Source organism: Lathamus discolor, chromosome 3 (assembly GCF_037157495.1).
Source record: "Lathamus discolor isolate bLatDis1 chromosome 3, bLatDis1.hap1, whole genome shotgun sequence".
NCBI classification, from domain to species: Eukaryota; Metazoa; Chordata; class Aves; order Psittaciformes; family Psittacidae; genus Lathamus; species Lathamus discolor.
This window is the reverse complement of record NC_088886.1, coordinates 110,400,128-110,419,395: the sequence shown is the minus strand read 5'-3', so window position 1 is coordinate 110,419,395 and position 19,268 is coordinate 110,400,128. Positions and strand designations below refer to the sequence as shown.

General features: G+C 40.5%; 1 protein-coding gene across 5 annotated transcripts in view; it reads right to left on the bottom strand.

Moving 5' to 3' along the window:
- BAZ2B (bromodomain adjacent to zinc finger domain 2B) overlaps positions 1–18,886 on the bottom strand; it is a 136,397-nt gene extending 117,511 nt beyond the window's left edge. For 2 of the 5 annotated variants that reach the window (XM_065671153.1, XM_065671155.1), the window contains exon 1: positions 18,719–18,886. The gene's annotated coding sequence lies outside the window, so the exon portion shown is untranslated. Of the gene's footprint in view, positions 1–16,809; positions 16,878–18,541 lie in introns of all 5 variants that reach the window. The other 3 variants (XM_065671154.1, XM_065671156.1, XM_065671152.1) reach the window with 2 other exon arrangements.
- Between the last annotated feature and the right edge of the window lie 382 nt (positions 18,887–19,268).

Genomic DNA, 19,268 nt, shown 5'->3' with positions numbered 1-19,268 from the left:
ACCTCCCCTGGAACAACCTGAGGCCATTTCCTCTTGTCCTATCACTTGTTACTTGGGAGAAGAGACCAACCCCCACCTCACTACAATCTCCTTTCTGGTAGCTATACAGAGCAAGGTCTCCCCTGAGCATCCTTTTCTCCAGGCTGAACAACCACAGTTCCCTCAGCTGGTCCTCACAGAACTTATGCTCCAGACCCTTCACCAGTTCCACCGCCCTCCTCTAGACCCGCTCCAGCACCTCAACATCTTTCTTGGAGTGAGGGGCCCAAAACTGAACAAGGTGTACAAAACTGTTCAAGGTGTACAGAGGGGGACGATCACTACACTAGCCGTGTTGGCCATACTATTTCTGGCGCAGGTCAGGATGCCATCTGCCTTCTTGGCCACATGGGCACAAGCCGGCTCATGTCCAGCCACTGCTGACCAACATCTCTAGGCCCTTTTCCACCAAGCAGCTTTCCAGCCACTCTTTCCCAAACATGGAGCATTGCATGGGGTTGTTGCATGGAGCTGTTACATGGGGATCTGGCACAGCCTTGTTGAACCTCCTATAACTGGCCTCAACCCAGCCTGATCATATCCCTCTGTGAAGCCTTCCTACACTCATCAGATCAACACTCCTGCCTATCTTGGTGTCATCTGAAAACTGACTGAGGGTGCACTCAATCCCCTCATCCAGATCATCAATAAATACAATAAGCAGAACTGACTGAGCCCTAGGGACCACCACTTATGTCTGACCAGCTGCCAATGGGAATGGGATTTAACTTCATTCACCAAAGTATACCTGACCAAGCCATGAGCAACCAGTTTCTCCAGCAGAATGCTGTGGGAAATGCTGCTGAAGACTTTACTGAAATTCAGGTAAACAACATCCACAAGTTTCCCTCAGTCACAAAGCAGGTCACCCTGTTACAGAAGGCAGTCAGGTTAGTCAAGCAGGACATGCCTTTCATAAACCTGTGCTGACTGGGTCTGATCACCTGGTTGTCCTGTACGTGCTGCATGATGACACTCAGGTGCTCCATAACCAGCACCAAGGTCAGACTGACAGGCATGTCAGTCCCTGGATACTCTTTCCAGACATTCTTACAAATGGGCATCGTATTTGCTAGCCTCTAGTCAACTGGGACCTCTCCAGTTAGCCAGGACTGCTGGTAAATGACTGAAAGTGGCTCAGTGAGCACTTCTGCCAGTTCCTGCAGCACTTCTGGGTGGACAACACTCTGCCCTATAGATTTCTGTACGGTGTAGCAGGTCACTAACCATCTTCCCTTGGACTACGGGGGCTTCATTCTGCTCCTTGTCCCTGTCTTCCAGCTCAGGGGGCTGGATACTATTAAAGACTGAGGCAACGAAGGCATTAAGTACCTCAGCCTTTACAACTATGTTTCCCCCCACATCCAGTAAAGGATAGAGACTGCCCCTAGCTTTCCTTTTGTTACTAACTTACTTATACATTTTTGTCTTTTACAGCAGTAGCCAGATTAAAGGAGGCTTTGGCCCTTCTAATTTTCTCCCTGCATAAACTCACAGCATCCTTGTAATCCTCCCGAGTTACCTGCCCCTCCTCCCAAAGGTCATAACTCTTTTATTTTTATTTTCTTTTTCGTGAGTTCCAGCCAAAGCTCTCCGTCCATCTGTTCAGCCAGGATGGACATCTTCCCTGCAGGCTCATCTTTCAGCACACAGGGACAGCCTGCTCCTGTACTTCCTGGACTCCTATGTCTTTCAGGAGTGCTTCCCAATGGACTCTTTCAACCAGTCTCCTCAACACGCCAAAGCCTGCCCTCTACAAGTCCAACTCAGCAATTCTGCCGACTGCCCATCCTTAGTTCTGCAGGAACTGAAAACTATTACTCACAGTTGCTATGCCTAAGACGGCCTCCAACCACCACATCACCCACAAGTCCTTCTCTGTTCATGAACAACAGGTCCAGCAGGAGCCTTCCCTAGTTTATATCTCCTCTACTGAAACACAATTTGGGAATAAATGCATACCCTCTTGCTGAATCAACGAGCAGTGTCACAGCAAATATAATTCTGAGGCATATTTATTTTAAAAGCTGCATTTCAGAGGACAATTACCCCAAAAACATGCTCTGTTTGTTAGTACTATGTCGATCACATTGACAGTACTGACAGGTTACCTGCCACACTCAAAAAAAAGACAACACAGAGCAACATGTTTACACTAGTTTCTGACGTGTTTTAATGTTCTCCTTTCACAGGTGAACCAGAAGGCAAACAGGCTGAGAACTGTATATAGCAGGTGGCCTCTTTTAGCCTTTTCTTAAGAACAAGCTAGAACAGGCCTTCTCTAACCCAGATGCAAACTCTATGCCGCAGCTACTGTAAGCCCCATGGGACACAAGTAGTTTCAACATTTTTATTTATTACTTCAGCCAAGCACATCAGCTCAAACTTAACTCCAACTTACTAGCAATGTTGTGTAAAGTCTTTAGGATAGGACATTTTTCACTTCCATTTAATATAATGCTATCAGCATGCTCTTCAAGTTGACACCTATAGTGGTTTGTCTTTTGGGGATTTTTACATCTACAGGAAATCACTGCTTCTCACCTAAGAGTTTTGTTGTTTACTACACTGCTATCACAATGTTTTCCCAATGAAAATAACTCGTATTGGCCAAGTAACTAACCTGTATCACAGAATCATAGAATAGTTAGGGTTGGAAACGACCTTAAGATCATCTAGTTCCAACCCCCCTGCCATGGGCAGGGACACCTCACACTAAACCATATCACCCAAGGCTCTGTCCAACCTGGCCTTGAGCACCACCAGGGATGGAACATTCACAGCTTCCCTGGGCAACTCATTCCAGTGCCTCATCACCCTCACGGTAAAGAGCTTCCTCCTTATACCCAATCTAAACTTCCCCTGTTTAAGTTTGAACCCGTTACCCCTTGTCCTGTCACTACAGTCCCTGATGAAGAGTCCCTCCCCAGTGTCCCCACAGGCCCCCTTCAGATACTGGAAGGCTGCCTTGAGGTCTCCACGCAGCCTTCTCTTCTCCAGGCTGAACAGCCCCAACTTCCTCAGCCTGTCTTCATATGGGAGGTGCTGCAGTCCCCTGATCATCCCCGTGGCCCTCCTCTGGAATATGTGCAATTTGTGATGTTTTTACTGGTAGTTTCACAGTATTCCTGTTTCTAAAATTCTGTTCAGTTCTGAAGACCTTTTCAGAGGGTTCATAAAGAAAGTTCACATAAAAACATATTTAACACAAATACAAGACATAAAGCCTTATTTTAAAAGAGCTTCTTATATATAAAAAAAACCCTCCTTTTTAAACCGAAATCCTAAGAACATGCTGCAAAGTCTTAATGAAAATGCTCTTGCAAAAAATTCATTCTAGCACTTCTGACACTGTTTCAGACGAGACTTTAACTCTTGTGAGGAAAATTCAGGATTCCAAATCTACAGAAGAACTGGATTTTCTTGTTATTTTTCTAGCACATGCTTTAATTTCTACCTCTAATATGTAAATTGTTACATCATAGCTATGATATGCATTACCCACACTGAAAATATTGTATTTTGTAATTCTGTGGTCCAAATATTTAAATGTGTGTATGTGGCAATACACAGACACAAACACCTACACACTACCCAGAGCTTAAATAAAGGCTCAGTTCCAGTTGTCAACGAGAAATATTCAAATGTAACAGCTATTCAAATGCACCAAAGCAAACAGTCTATACTTTCCAAAGTTCTCCAAAACAAAACAAACAAAAGAAGCCTACAGCAGAATAGTGTAGTCAGTGCTCTTAGGAATTAATAAAATTAGTCTGGGGTTAACAGTTGAGGCCTGTAGGAACCCACTCCATTTGCAAGTGGGTTTCTTTCCAAGTAAATAAGTAACAAAAAGGTAAAGCGGAAGTTGCCAGAGTAATTTAAGTATTTACTTTATCCTTCCCTATAAATCATCTGTTCCCTTGGAAAGAGAAGGAGAAACTTAAGTCAGACAGTTCAGTTGCTGACTGCTAGCTCTCCAGTTCTGGTTTTGCTCCCATGGTAACTGATGTGGCATCAGGAAAAACAAATAAAATAAAAAGGATCAACAACAGAGGACAGAAGTGCTATTTCACAATAAGAAAAAAAGCGAATAAACATAAATTACAATGTTAGAGGTCCTGTGTTAGAAGTCAAAAACAAGTCTGTGAAAATAACCACAGAAGTATGCTCTGAAGCATCAAACTCCTCATTTATAAAAGAGCATGCACAGCATGAAAACTCTTCATCCAGCAAAATCCTTCTTCCTTCCTCCCCCTTCGTATGTAAGAACATATATATATATATACGTATATATATATATACACACACTTCCATACACATAGTTGCCACTTACTTGATCATGGCACATCTGCCACCATAACAAATAAGCTTGTCCCACACTTACTTTAGAACAGAAATAGCTTCTGTTTTCTCTGGGTCTTTTGTTTGTTTCTGAGAAGCTCAGCCCTAAATTGCCACAAGCAGCAGAGATTAAATCCAACATATTTTCAGCAAGTACTACCCAGTCACAGTTACACCTGGCCACTGTCTCAACTGAGAGAAAACAGAGAGGTTGCTGATCAGACAAAACTTGAATCATGTCTCTGCCAGCAAAACACAGCAAAATTAAGGGATCACTTTGGTCTATGCATTTGGTCTAGAGCATTTCTTCTGAATGCTTTTCTCCTTTGACCCTGGAAATTCCGGCCTATTCCTGGCCTACAACTTTCCAGGATTCTATTTTTTCCCGCCATGTTTCCAGCTAGAAACTCTAGCTTTAGAGAGGATTACATATACCAGTACTTACTTAATACTAGCGACACCACAACATGCAGTTGAAGGCTGTTTCTGATCCATGTAAAATATACACATTAGGGCTAAGGACTAGGTATGGAATGAGCTATCTTCATCCCTCCCCTTCCAATTTTGACAATATTTTGAGATCCTGACTATTTTAGAAACACATGAGGCTCATCTTATCAGCTATGGTGTTAGGAGAATTTATTCAAGAAGCAGAACAAAAATACCTTCTTCCCCAGAATTTCCTAGAGCTGGAGAGAAGGTAAAGAAATACTTAAATGGCAGGGGTGGGATAAAAACTGAATTTGCAAATATCACACATTATATACCCAAAGACTAAATGTACACATGCAGAGAGAGGGAAGGAAAGGGATATGGGAAAAATTTGTAAGGCTGAAATTACAGTACATAAAATTATTCTCTCCTGCATTATGTTAATAGAAGAACACATATTAACAAACTCAATGCAAAAAGAGCACCATAAGGATCCAAGAATAAAGGACAGAATAATCAATGACGGCTGAAAAAACTGTGGCGAACAATTACAAACTAAAGCTGATTGCTTCTCAGTCCCTCACATAACTCTACATTAATTCAGGTCTTAGAAGAATGTTCGTATTTTTGGCATCCATATTATTCCACCTACATATCAAAGATGCAAAACATCAAATATTAACAAAAATTAAATTAACAGCAACTAATTCAGAAAGAAGGACCATCTACACAAGTAATAAACATTTTGAGAAAGAATAGAGGTATATATCCTTCTCTAAGAAAGCAGAAATATGAAGATATAATAAACTAACACTGCATTTCAATCACCACATTTAGCAGCCACTGATAAACACATCTTCTATTAATATAGCTAATCATTTGAAGTGTGTTGTAATTTTGCTCTCCACAGCATCCAAACATCATTCCACAGTGCAGCCCACCAGAAAGTGAAAAGGGCTACTTCTTGCTTTATGTTAATAAACCAAATCGGTTTTATTAGTTCCAATATTACATTTCAGTCATATCTGAGATGCAATAAAAATTTGTTTTCTATTTACGTTACTATTCCAAACATGAATTCACAGCACTTGGTCATAGCCCAAGCTGAAGATTTCTATATACTCTCATCTCATAATGGAAAGTGTTCCAAAACTGATGATTCCTTTCAGTTTTATTTGCTTTTTATTCTACTTGACAAGGTGACCTGAATTAATATGTCCCCAATATTTTCTGGTTTGTCTTTTTATTTTTCCTCCCCCAGTAATGTGTCAAACTTGCACTGCAACTGCTGTTGAATGGATGTTTTTAACAGAACTATGCATTATGACTCCAATATCTCTACATGATGGCAGGTAATTAATTTAGAACCCATTACAGTGTATGTTTATTTCATGCTATTCTCCCTGCTCCTCTCTGCTTCATGTGCATTACTTTAAACTCAGTGATTAATTTCATACAGCCACTTCGTTTCCAAGACACTTCCAGTCCAGTTTGATCTTTTATAAGCATGGTGGTTTTTCTTTAACAGATAAACTCAGCCTGTACCCTATAAGCTCCTTTCAAATCACATCCTATTAAAATAATTTAAAAAATCCCGCAACATAACCAAGCAATCAAAAAAATGTGACAACACTCATTGTAAAGACAAACTACCCAACAGCAGAAATCAACATGTTTCATGAATTTGAAGTACATTGTTTGCAACAGCTCAAAAGCTCTTAACTAGTGTGAGGTCTTAACTTACTTCTAATCTGCTTGTGGTTGCTGCACTTTCAGAATGAAATCTAGTAAGTCAAATTTTCAGTTCGCTAAAATCTACAAAGCATTTGGTGAAATGTTAATTTTTTTACAAAATTGCGCATATACATGAAGTAGTCTGATGCCCTTCTAACTACATAATGAAATATTTTAGAGTCACTTTTGCATTTTTCTGTTCATAAACACTAATACATGTATTCAATAAACTTTTATTATTATATTGCAAGGTTATAGCCAATGGACTCAGGTCTACACAGACCTGATCACCACACCCACTGCAAAAGAAACTGAAGAAACACAAAATGAAAGGCCCATTAATGCCCTTTTTTCAGGGCAACAGGTTAAGTTTGAATAGTTCTGACCTGAAAAATGAGCATTAACTGATTCTGTGAATGTCTTTCCATGGCTAGCAAGACAAGCAAACAACTGATAGGTACCAGTCATTTACTTGTTGTCATCCTGCATTTTTCTCCAAGCAGACCATCATCAAACTTAGAATTGAAAAATACCAATTAAAAAATGTGACAGCAAGTCATATCAGCAACTACCCCTTCTTATCAAGCCAGAGAAACCTTTCAACACAGTACTAGATCACCGCACATCCAAAATGACACATAAATCTTGATTTCTACCATGAACATTCTGAGATCATAAGTAACATAAGTAACACAGGTAACTTCTCCAAACTGTTCCTTTATTTCCATCCGGCTGGCAAGAACTATCTACCCATCTAATGCTGTACTCAAACAGGAGTCACAGTGCATCTCCAGACTGGCTAAGTCCTAACACAATAAAATGCAGCTTTTACATCTAAGCATCAAATATTGCATACCTCAAACATTCTTCTGAAACACCTCTGACAAAAAAAAAAAAAAAACCAAAACCAAAAATCCACATATGTTTAAGGGTTTGTCACTGCTTTCCACAATCAGCAGTTCTTGCTAAACAATATATTACAACTTGCAGTGCTATTTTTGACCAGGAGTATTGATTTACTATTTCTGGATCACCTTCTCTGCCATGGGTCTCCCCCAGAAGTTAGCATATGGCATTTTCCTAAAAACTCTGAAGTGAATATTATAAAGAATCAGACTTGAAATCTGGCACTGAAGTAGATCTTCAAAAATTATGCAAAATTTTGCAGAAAACTACAGATTATTGAGTTATGAATCACTCGAATTATATATAGAAACAGACACTTGTAAAGGTCTGCTAAACAAAATAACAGGATTCTGTGTATAAATATAACATAATATAATGAACATCAGGATTTACACACATCACCTAACTATCCTAGCACTCAAATTATCTATATTACGGCTTATGCTGCCAGACGCAACAGGGATAACAAACACTGAAGAATGAACCCTTCTCCCAGTTCAAGTTTTATAAAATTAACAGAATACAGGTCAGTTCTGTTGAGGGCAATAGATAAAGGGAAAAAAAAAAAAGTAACTTAGCTTTACCAAGCATACTGGGAAATGCCACTTGCCTGCATTCTGAATGTCTCCTACAACATTTTACAACTGCTTGCAAAGGCCTGTAGTGATAAGACAAAGGGGAACGGCTTATAAACTCACAGAGGGGAGATTTAGACTACGCATTGGGAGTTTTTTACTGTGAAGGTGATGAGGCACTGGAACAGGTTGCCTGAGAAGCTGTGGCTGACCCATCTCTGGAATTGTTCAAGGCCAGCTTGGATGGGCTTGGAGCAACCTGGTCTAGTGGAAGCTGTCCCTCCCCATAGCAGAAAGGGTTGAACTGAAATGGTCTTTAAGGTCCATTCCAACCCAAACCATTCTCTCATTCTACGAACATATAACACAGATCATTTCATAAGATGATTGCTCATTTATTTAAAGCACTTCACAAGATACCAAAACTACAATAATTATATAAATTAAGCATTCAGAGGAAAAGAAAAAGTGACTGTCCCCCCTTCAGGCCTGTTTTATTATAAAGTCTTTACACTATTAACAGATCTCTCACAATACATAATTCATTTCCGTGACTGCAAAAAGACTGTAGGCTACATTTAAACGATACTCTGTATAAACCACTTATATCAACACAATAAACTTTGCAATATGCTGTGTATCCATTACATCACAATTGTTAACACTGAAAATTTATGGCAACTGCAAGAGTCAAAAGATTATAAATTTACCTCAATAATCAGAAACAGCTTGACACATAGAAAACATCTCTCAAAAAAACCCAGGAAAGTATTTCAAGCTGCTCTGTATCGTTATCACATACAAATAAAAAAAATGACCTAGCATAATCTGTTCCTTTCAGTTCCTAATGCCAGAAGAAAAAGGGCATTTTATAACTGATTGCACTTAACACTAGTTTTACCCTAAAATAAGTGAGTTCCTTCTCAGGAAGTTTTTCATGCAGCCATAAAAGACTAGTCCAGAACTAATCCTGTGGACAAGGCTCAGCTATGGAATACTTCCCACTCCTGTTTAAAACCACATCTCATTCAGTGAAGATGACTTTTAACATTTAAACCTTAGGGGGAGAAATAAGGCTTGAAAAGCACTTCTAGAATAGAAAACAAAGATGACAACTACAGAAAAATATAGTGCTGATATCACATCTAAATGCCAAACAATAAAGCACCTTCAATAACAGTTGTCATTTTAGAAATATATTCTTAGAATCATCGAATCAGCTAGGTTGGAAAAGACCTTTAAGATTATCAAGTACAACTGTTACCTCAGGACTGCCAAGACCACCACCAAACCATGTTAAATGGTTTTTCAACACTTCCAGGACAGTGACTCTATCACTTCTCTGGAAAGCCTGTTCTCCCCTTAACCTCTTTTTGTTTTTCATAAAATGTACTTCTCCAAAGACTCTTACACGCATTAAGTAACAAGTAAGATATAAAAAACAGCATTGGTTTTATTTGGTAGCAATTGGCAAGTGAAAAAAAAAGAATTAAAAAACAAACAAACAAAACCTTAACCTCCAAATCCTTCTCCAATATATTCAAGGTATTACTATTACTAAATCCAAGTGTTTCCTCTACTAAGTTGCCAGAAAGATAAAGAACTGATGGAATGTTTTACTTTCCCCACCAGTAATCTACACCCTTTGCCTTTTATCAAGACTCTGAATCTCAACTTTCTTCCTGTTTCTCAGGCTTTCTTTGGAACAGCAGCTTTTTAACATGGTCTATATTGTACATTGACAATATGATGAAAAAAAATTCAATCACTGTCTGCTGTTGTCTGATGTTGTCAATGATTACTAAGCAGACTATTCCCCTTCAATGATGGGGGTATGGGGGTGTTAGCATTTACTTCTTTAGATTCTCAACTTAAAAGTTGTTTCCCCAAAAGAGCCAAATAGGACTCTCTATTGTTTCTAATATTAGCTTGGGAAGTGAAAACGGAATTCTCCTTGCTTTAGAAGCTCCTGTAACTGTGATAAAGTGTATGATTCTGGCATTGTAGCTGTTGTAGAGGTTGGGTCCTCGGAAGATCTAACTACTGAGCTCTCTTTTGCCTCATTTTTCTCCTAAACCACACAGTTGTAGTCTCAACTATCATCTCTGATCTAGCTCTTTCATCAACACTGAAAAGTAGTGAAGTGCTTAAGGATAACTCCAAGGATGAAAACTCATCAGAGCTGCAATGGAATAATACTGGTTTGCATTTCTTACAGTTGCTGTAACTACTTAGAAAAGACCACAGCTGTAGGGAGTGATAGTATCTTTTATTAAATCAACTGATACAGCTTGGAGAAAAAAAAAAACCAAAATAAAAAAAAAAAAAAAAAACCAAAACCTCACACATGTATGACTTATATTTTTAATTTGACGACTAACATAGTAAGAAACTTTCTTTAATGGCTTCCCATCTTCTGGGATCCATATATATGAAGTAAGAATTTATTTACAATTTTCCTTTTGCCAGGCTATGAGGTAGTAACTTACAACATACTGGATCAAAAGATGTGCGAGAGTGAGCATTCTGGGCTCACTTTTATTCCCACAGGATGTTCAGAAAGCTGATTTTTACAGTAAAAAGTATAATTCTTCTTTTAGAAGTTCCAGTCACTAGTGCAAAGATACAGAAAAGTTACCGAAGTAAGTGTATAAACTAGTGGAAATGCTCACTTTATTTCTAACCTGGGAAAAAAAAAAACCTGAAAAGGGGGATGGGAGGTGTCAACTTTAATAATACACCCTATATGTATTACTAACCAATATTTCCAAGTATGTATTTTTCACATTATAATGACAGATGACTTCTACATGTAAGAGTGCAGTCATTTCTAATATATCCACTATTTTCCCATATGATGCTCAGCAAGACTATGCTTACTACTATTTTAATACACCATCCTTTTGTGTAATATAATCACACGCTACACTTCTGAGTTTTCTTCCAAAAGCACTGGGCATACAATACACAAAAAAAACCTACAAATTTCAGCAACTATTACAAGGTAACCCTGGGTAAATCTCAAAAAGATTTCTTACTCAGAACAACAAAAGTTACCGAAAGACTACAAAGGTTGGTTGATGTTACTTTTTTAGGCTGCTTTACATAACCAGATTTTGTATTTAAGATATATGTCGCTGCTCACCCTTACACTTTGTTTCTTCTAAGCCCACAGTTTATCATTTTATTCAGCGTTTAGTTATAACTAAATATTTAATACTGAAGCTGTGCTATGATGCAATTACAACTAAAATGAAAGGCCTGTGTGGCTGCAGTGACCAGATTTCAAATGCAGGTAGATCAATAAAAACAAGAAAAACAAAAAAAAAAAAAAAACCAAAAAAAAACCAAAACCTTAAGCACAGCCTCCATGTATGAGTAGAATGGTTTATAATAGCTTGCAAATGACTGTGCACTAGCTGTAACCAGCTGTTCTTAAATTATGAATATGCAACCAATTCATGTTAAAGCCAAATCCCAGCACTATTTCTACAGGGAAATCCCAGTAGTTTTTGCTTGTTCTACATGTTAGCTCTGTTAAGGATACAAATAGCAGTAAGCTTCAGAACACACAGGACCAAACTACCGGCGTTTCATGCACTCAGTCCATTAGCACAGCAGGGGTTGTCAATCTCTAGAACTTTCCTATAACAGCTCAAGCAATACAACAATGATCTCTCAGCCAAAAAAAGAAAAAAAAGCCCTCCACAGCACAGACTAAAACCCCTCTGCCAAGCTAACGCTTTTCTGCTTCAGCCAATCAGATGGTCAGCCCTGACCTGCTTGAAGGCTTGCATCAAGCTTCAAACACTTAAAAGCATCCATCATAAAAACAAAGACAGGACATTGAATTATACAGTATTAACCTCCAGGGTTTGCATACAAAGACCTTAGATTTATTTATGTCCTAGCACGTTAAGAGCATCAGTACACTGTTCTTTACACCAGACTGGCTGCCAATTTGATGAACTTCTCTGCCCCCAGCAGAAGTACGGTGTCTTTGATTAACAAGCGCATGCCTGTGGAAAAGTGTGAGAACAGAAAATGGGGCAAAATCCACACAATTATGTCCCTATCACGACAGACCACTGCGGTAATTTTTGTCAATCTGGTTTTTTTTCGTACAAGAAAAGCCTGAGTAGGGGGCTGTGGGTTATCTTGCTGATTATACTTGGACAATACACACCGCTGTTCTAACATAAGTTTCTGATAAAATGCAATGCATTGTTTATTAAATGATCTTTCAAGGTTAAAAAAAACATTAATTCACTAATACAAATCTATTAACAGGATCACAGTCCAAAAAAACAGCTACATATTCAAAGTGAAGGAAAAAATAGTCCCTAGAAGATTTCAAACTTTAACCTTCTTGTCCAGGAGTCTCACAACTCAGATTCTAGCTCAAGAACAGCTAGACAGAGTACTTTGTGTCTTAAAATCACCATATTTAATAGACATTCTAAACAAAATCTAGCTTACACTTCCTGTAAATTGCACGAAAACACTAGCAGAGTTCTCCATTATCAAAAAAAGAAAATTCTTCATTATCCCTTCCAACAATTCCAAAGCAGAAGCAAGTTCTGTGTAAGCCTCCAAAAAAAGAAGACCAAATTATCTGATGGTCACTGCATTATTTCTAAAACTAATGTTTTATACTGCAAACATTACCTGAGACAAGCCTTTATATCACTGTTTTCAATGAGACCATTACTAATGTAAACAGTCCATCAGGTAGACAGTTTTTCACATGGTGCCTTTACATTTTTAGTAGCTTGAATGTGAAGGTTTTGTGTGATTCCTCCTTCAGGGACTAGAAAAATCTCTGCAATCTCTTTTTGCAAACTACCAAGGCTTAACCCATTCAGCTCTTTACAATGCCTGACCTACATCAAGTGAAAAGAGAGTCTTATGTCCTTTACACAGAGAAAACAAGACATTCGTGAGGCCCTGACTGGGCGTGAGTAGGAAGGCAATGGGAGAGATTTCACATTAATGGCAACAGGCATCATCCTGAAAGAAGGGAATGGACACTGACAAGCCCAACACATCTTTTTATAAGTCCGTACTTTCACAGACTTGTATCTGAGAGCTCATCTGTCACTAGCCAAGGTTTAAAAAAGTATACTTTGTCTTTTCTCCACCGATCTGAAAAACATTCACATAAAGAAATTTGTATTACGAATTTTGTCAAATGCATAAATTTATTCTGTTAAACTAAGCAAGGAAAAAAAAAAAAACCAGGCATCAGCTTTTCTTTGTTGTTACATTAAAAAACTGAAACAAGCACGATTTCCTCACTCACTGAAAGTGTTTCTTCCACTTGGTAATCTAATGAAATGCCAATACTTTAATAAAATAAGTCACAATTTCTCCTCCCTCCCCCAAAAAGAAACAAAAAACCAAAATGTTACTGTAAAATTCGCACTTTTGTTGTTGTTATTTCTGTTTAAATCTCAAAGGGACTTCTGTATCAGGCTTTTAAAACTATCTTGACTTTTTTCTGTTTAAGGAATGGCTGAAGACCACAGCATTATATAACTGTAAATTTAGGGCAGTAAAGAGATAAAAGAGTAAGCAAGAACTTAACACAGCTAATATGTGAAACCATGTACTAATTGGATTAAAATTTTAACTTTTTTTTTTCCTTAAAATCCTGTGATTAAGAAACAAAGTAACAGACGAACACTACATCTTGCTTAGCCTTTCTGCAGAGGCTGGCTGAAAACCTGGTCCCAGTTTCTTTCAACAACTATGTACATTCAAACTTAATCTATTTGAGTAGTATTACTCTCCGCAGAACAACAAAACACACATTTCAGTTTTCAAGGAGACATTTACCGGGCATGCTACAAACTAAAGTCAGTGAAGGCAGCTTTTCTTTCTACCACTACCATCAATTTCTTGTTATGTTGGTAAATGACTAAATCCCTCTGTGCATCAGTCTTTATCTGTGTAAGAGCAAAACTAATGTATTCTTACCTTCATAAAAGTACCAAGAAATCACACACACACACCCCCCAAGAAAATTATGCAAACCTATGGTTTTCCTTATGCAAATCTTCTGGTTACTCCACATTAAATTGGTTTTGCCTTTTTCCCTCCTTTTTTTTTTTAAAGCAGGCAAAGACTGGGGGAGTAGGATGGGAAAGGATTTATTGTCTCTGATCTTACTAACACAGTATCCTTGTTTCTGTTCCCCATCAGCAAAGAGTAAGCAGCAAAGAACTCCTTAAAGATGCACCTTCATACTACCACTGTACAGAAGGAATACAACAAAAATCATTTTAAAGCAAAAATGTAGTATTAGAAACAAAATTTTTTTCAAAGTGTAAATGACAGTCACACAAAGAGGACGCTTCATTTCCTTCTTTGATGTGGTGGGGAAGATCATCAGTACCTAAATTCTGAATTCTGCACAATGTTATCTTCACCACAAAATTTCAATTTCTTGGAAATATGTTCATCAACATACGTTTACAACATTCTGAGCACTGGCTAAATATAGTAAACTATACAACAATCACAAAACCACTGTTGCCCTTGATACCTGTGTGTTTCTTCTGATGCATTTTACGGCCAGGAACTAGTTTATGATGTGGTATGACATTATTTGCACAGTAGTAAACCAAAATTAACTCAAAAGTTGAGCCACGCTTGAGAGATAACTGGCAGACTTTGGGAATCTTCATTGGACCAATTATCTAAGTGATAAAAACAAAAAGTACCACTCTTCTGTGATGCTCTATTAGAATAAGAATATCCTATTAGAATACTCTATTCTATTAGAATAAAGAATAAAAAAACAAAACCCAACCTCTCTGATTTTATTTAAAGACACCCATATTAGGCACTGGGGGGGACTCAGAGTTGGGCATCACAATGAAGTCATTTGGACTGTGGGACACTTACTGTGTTAGGGGATGTGTGTAGCAAACTGCTTTTTTGGTTATGGTAAGTCTACAGCCCAACAGCCAAGATCTCTGAATCCCAAATATGCCATTCTAAGAATATTGCAAAATTAAAGCAGTCAAGTATTAATGCCTCCTTTCCCTAATTTACAGAGATGAGACAGGGAACACAAACTTCCTTTTCTTTGCTGCTGTGATATTCCCCATCTTGTGTAGGCACAGAAAAGTAGCAACAAAGACATTAACAATTGCAGTTCAAGCTGGGAGTGACTGTTCTGTTTCAATTCAATGACACCACTAATGGCTTCTTAGCAGTTCCATGAAATCAGCCAGCTGTCAAGTCGATGCATCAGAAGGAACAGTTATGCACTCCCATAAGAAAAAACAACACATCAGGATGTTTTGCAAAACATCTGCTCCTTTACACTGTAGTTCTGCAATAAACATTCAAACAAAGAAAATAAGAAGGGCAACAGGACCTAAAAAGAAAGATTTCCATTACTTTGTTTGCATTTCTCCCAAAAACACCAAAAAAAAAAATCCAGTCTTGTAGCACTTTCTTTTCCTCATAAAGTCAGTATACAGATCAAATACATGTACAGTGATCAACCAATGCTTATTCCCTCCATAATATAAAAATATTGCTAATTTATCTTTTGAAAACGCAAGGCATCTTATTACATGAAATTAATATACACCTTCATGAAAATCAACCATTTCCCACCAAAAGGTAGAAAGCATATATTTAGTTATCCTTCCCCTAACAGTATTCAAATAATTTTACAATGTTATTGACAGCCTACATTAATCTAAACGAGTGACTATTTAAAACAATTATTTTGTGGGAACACTAACTTGCACAGAATTCAACACAGTGGCATTTAGAATAAAAAATAAAACAAAAAAAAAAAGAAAAAAGAAAATTAAGAGAAGCACCAGTACCACAATTCCAGTGTATTTTCTATATCCATTAATGTCAAAACCTTATTTAGTGCCATTCAAAACAGACTTTGGGTCAGCAGTGAAAAGGGAACATTGCCTGATCCTCTGAAGAAACATTTTTTACTCTCCAGAGAGTTCTATTTATGAAGAAATTCATCACAGCCTGATATTACTACTCCACTGCTTCCAAGGAACTGGTACGATCTATGATTAAACAAATACCCCCTGCTTGGAGTGAACAAAAAATTTCTTGAACATCAAAGAGGTCCCTTAAATTCTAATCTTCCTCTATACACACTTTACAAAAATTACCTTGGCTACCATTTTCTTAATACCATGCAGTTTACTGATGTTGCAGCATTGTGACAAAAGCATGCATGTAGTTTATTACAGGTATGAGACATCATGTGTACTATCATTTTCTGAAACTACTTATCCTCTGCTGCTCACCATTTATAATCTGTCAAATCTTCTAGACCTTTGTTGCATATATAATTTAGAACCATCTGTTGTATGTGTTTTCAACTATTTAAACATTTTCATCTACCCAATATTCAGGAGCTAGCAAATAATTCAACCACACTTCCTGATGCATTTAGGGGAAAACAAACACACAAACAAAGCAAAAAAAAAAACCCAACCCCACACCACCCCCCCCCCTTCGAGGTAAGTATCTGACATTTGTTCCAATATAACCTTAAGGACACTTCAGATACCTCATTCGATACTGACTTTGATAGCAAAAACTCTTGATGTACTAACAGCTATTCCTATTACTTTCTGTGTTAACTGTTGTCAATGTTTTTCCCAACCCTGAAGACAAAGAATATGCAAATTAAATACAGGCAGTTTCATGTTCTCATCAGTGTGACTGTAAATATGCAGCAAGTAAGATGAGTACAGGAAAAAAGAATGGAAAAACAGAACCTTACCTACAATAGTTGTTCCTTATCAAGTACCCCGTGTTTCCCTAAGTCGTATCATGTGAACAGAAAAACTTCTATGAGATTAAAAAAAAAAAAAAAAAGTGCAATTGAGAAGTAAATTAACAGAACAGAACCTTTTATTGTTTCCTTTTCACAGCAGCTGACACAGAGCTTATAGCTAGAGGTAAAGACCGCTTTCTTTTTTTCTAACGAGTTTAGCATAGTAACTGGGTTTTGCCACCCACATTATAGTATCTGGAACATAACCCGAACTACATGTAAGACACAAACAGGTACTTTCCAAGTGGAACCTTTTAACAGTATTGCTTAATAAGTCTGTTGCTTCCAAATACGTCCCCCAAGCCTGTCATTCAAAAAATGGTACAACTGTGCATTTCCATGTTCCTCATTCCAAACAGAAACTGTTTATTCCTCAGGGAAGATTCCGTACCGAGCGTTTCACGTACGCTTAACATTAGATTACCGCTTTCTGTAAACAAAAATAATGCGAATCTCCAGATGATTCCTTATTTAACCTAAGGACTTTGGCATGTTGTTTTAAACGGCCGAACAGTTAAGCAAGCATTGCGCACTAAATGCTGAGGGCCGGGGGGGGGTGTGGGGGGGGGAAACACACCAAAAAAAAAAAAAAAGAAAAAAAGGAAAAAAAAATTGCTACTGGTGGGGGTGTAGAATAATCCAAAAGCACAATTATTTCCCTACCTGTTACAAGACCAGACACCAGATAAGCATATTCTCAATGCTCCCTGAACGTGCAGTCTCAGCTAGGAACCTTTCTCTTTAAAAGCACGGTTTACAACGCGTTAGATCAGGAATTCCAGGGGAAAGCACACACTCTTGGAAAAATTCCCCTTAAACTTTACATGACGTCACTGTCTGTCCCTGTAACATTTCCTAAACTTTTGAGTCTTATCCAAAACGACTTTCAGGATTCCCACTCGTCCCCTCCTCAAACAAGACGGACAGACTTCGGAATAAAAATTTGCCCAAGATGGCGAAAGGCTCGTTGTTTAGACGGCAGAAAAATGGAGGATATTGTAATATACACAAAGGGATAAATTTCCACAACTCGGCCCAGGGCCGCAGCTGCTTGTTCCTCTTCACAAGGAAGCACAAAAGACGAAGGCGGAGGGCCCCGCTCCCGGCCCGCCCCGCCGCACACCGCGGAGCGACGCGCTCCTGCGCGCCCGCGCTCGCGGCCGCGGAGCCAGGAGACGCCCGTGAGTAGCCGGCACCCACTCCGCGCAGCCCCGCGGAACGCCTCACGCCGCTCCGCGCCCGCGCACTGCCGGCCGGCGAGACCGGCCGCCCTGACAGCCCCGGCTGGCGCCGGCCGAGGGGAACGCGGCAGCCCGGCGGCGGAGCGAGCGGGCAGCGGGTGTGCGGGCGGGGGACCAGCCGGGCGGGAGGGCCGGCGCGGAGCACAGCGCACCGCGCCACGCCACACAAAAGAGCCGCCCAGAAGGCTGCGGGCGGCTGCCGACAGAGACGTGACCGGCGCCGCCCGGCCAAGGGACGGGCTTGCGGCCGTGAGTAAAGTTTAATATCGCTCGGGACCCGCGCCGTCCCGTCTGCAGACACCCCGGCCCCGGCCGCTTCCCCAGGAGTCGCGTCCCCGCCGCCCCTCCGCCCCCTGCCCGGGCAGGGCCCCACCGCACGGCCGGCGCTCGCTCCCGGGGACGCGGCCGGCCCGCCACAACAAAGGGGCGACACGCACCGGCGGGGAAACGGTCAGCGCAGCAGGCACAGGCTCAGCCGGGAAGCCCGGGCGGGAGCTCAGCAAGGCAAACCGCCGGAACGTTTCAGGCGCTCGTCCCGAGGAAGAGCTGCCCCTCGCCACCCGCCGTCCAGCTCCGCCCGCGCGGCGCGGCTCGGCAGGAGCGGTTTAACTCACCTCCGCGCCTCACGGAGAGCGCTGCCCGCGTCTCAGGTGGCGGCGGGCGGGCGGGGTGTGCGTGCCGGCGGCCGGCCCTCCCCGCCGCTCGACAGGCTCCGACGCAGCTCGCCGAGGGGGCGGGGGCAGCGGCGGCAGCAGCAGCAGCGCCGCTCGGTGCCCCGCGCCGGCCGATCCGAGCCTATCGCTCCTCTCCTCGGGTTTGCTCGGTTTCGGCAGCTCGAGTGACGTCAGCCAGCCCGGCAGCGTGCGAACGGGAGCGGGAGGCGGCGGAGTCGTTCGTCTCGCTCCAGCCCCGGTGACAAATGGCCCGTGGGCTCGGGAAGGGCTGGCGCGGGCGGTGCCGCGGGCGCAGCCCTCGCTCGCTCTGCGCAGTCGTTCCGCGTCCGGGAAAGTTGTGAGCGGCCCCGGTCTGACAAACAGCGACAAGGGTGTCGGTGTGCGTTTGGCCGTTTCTAACCGTGGCTTTATCGGCCGGGAGAGAACGCAGTTGCCCATCTTGAGTATCTAATTCGTGGACTGCAGATTAAAGTCAAGTAAAACAATAAAT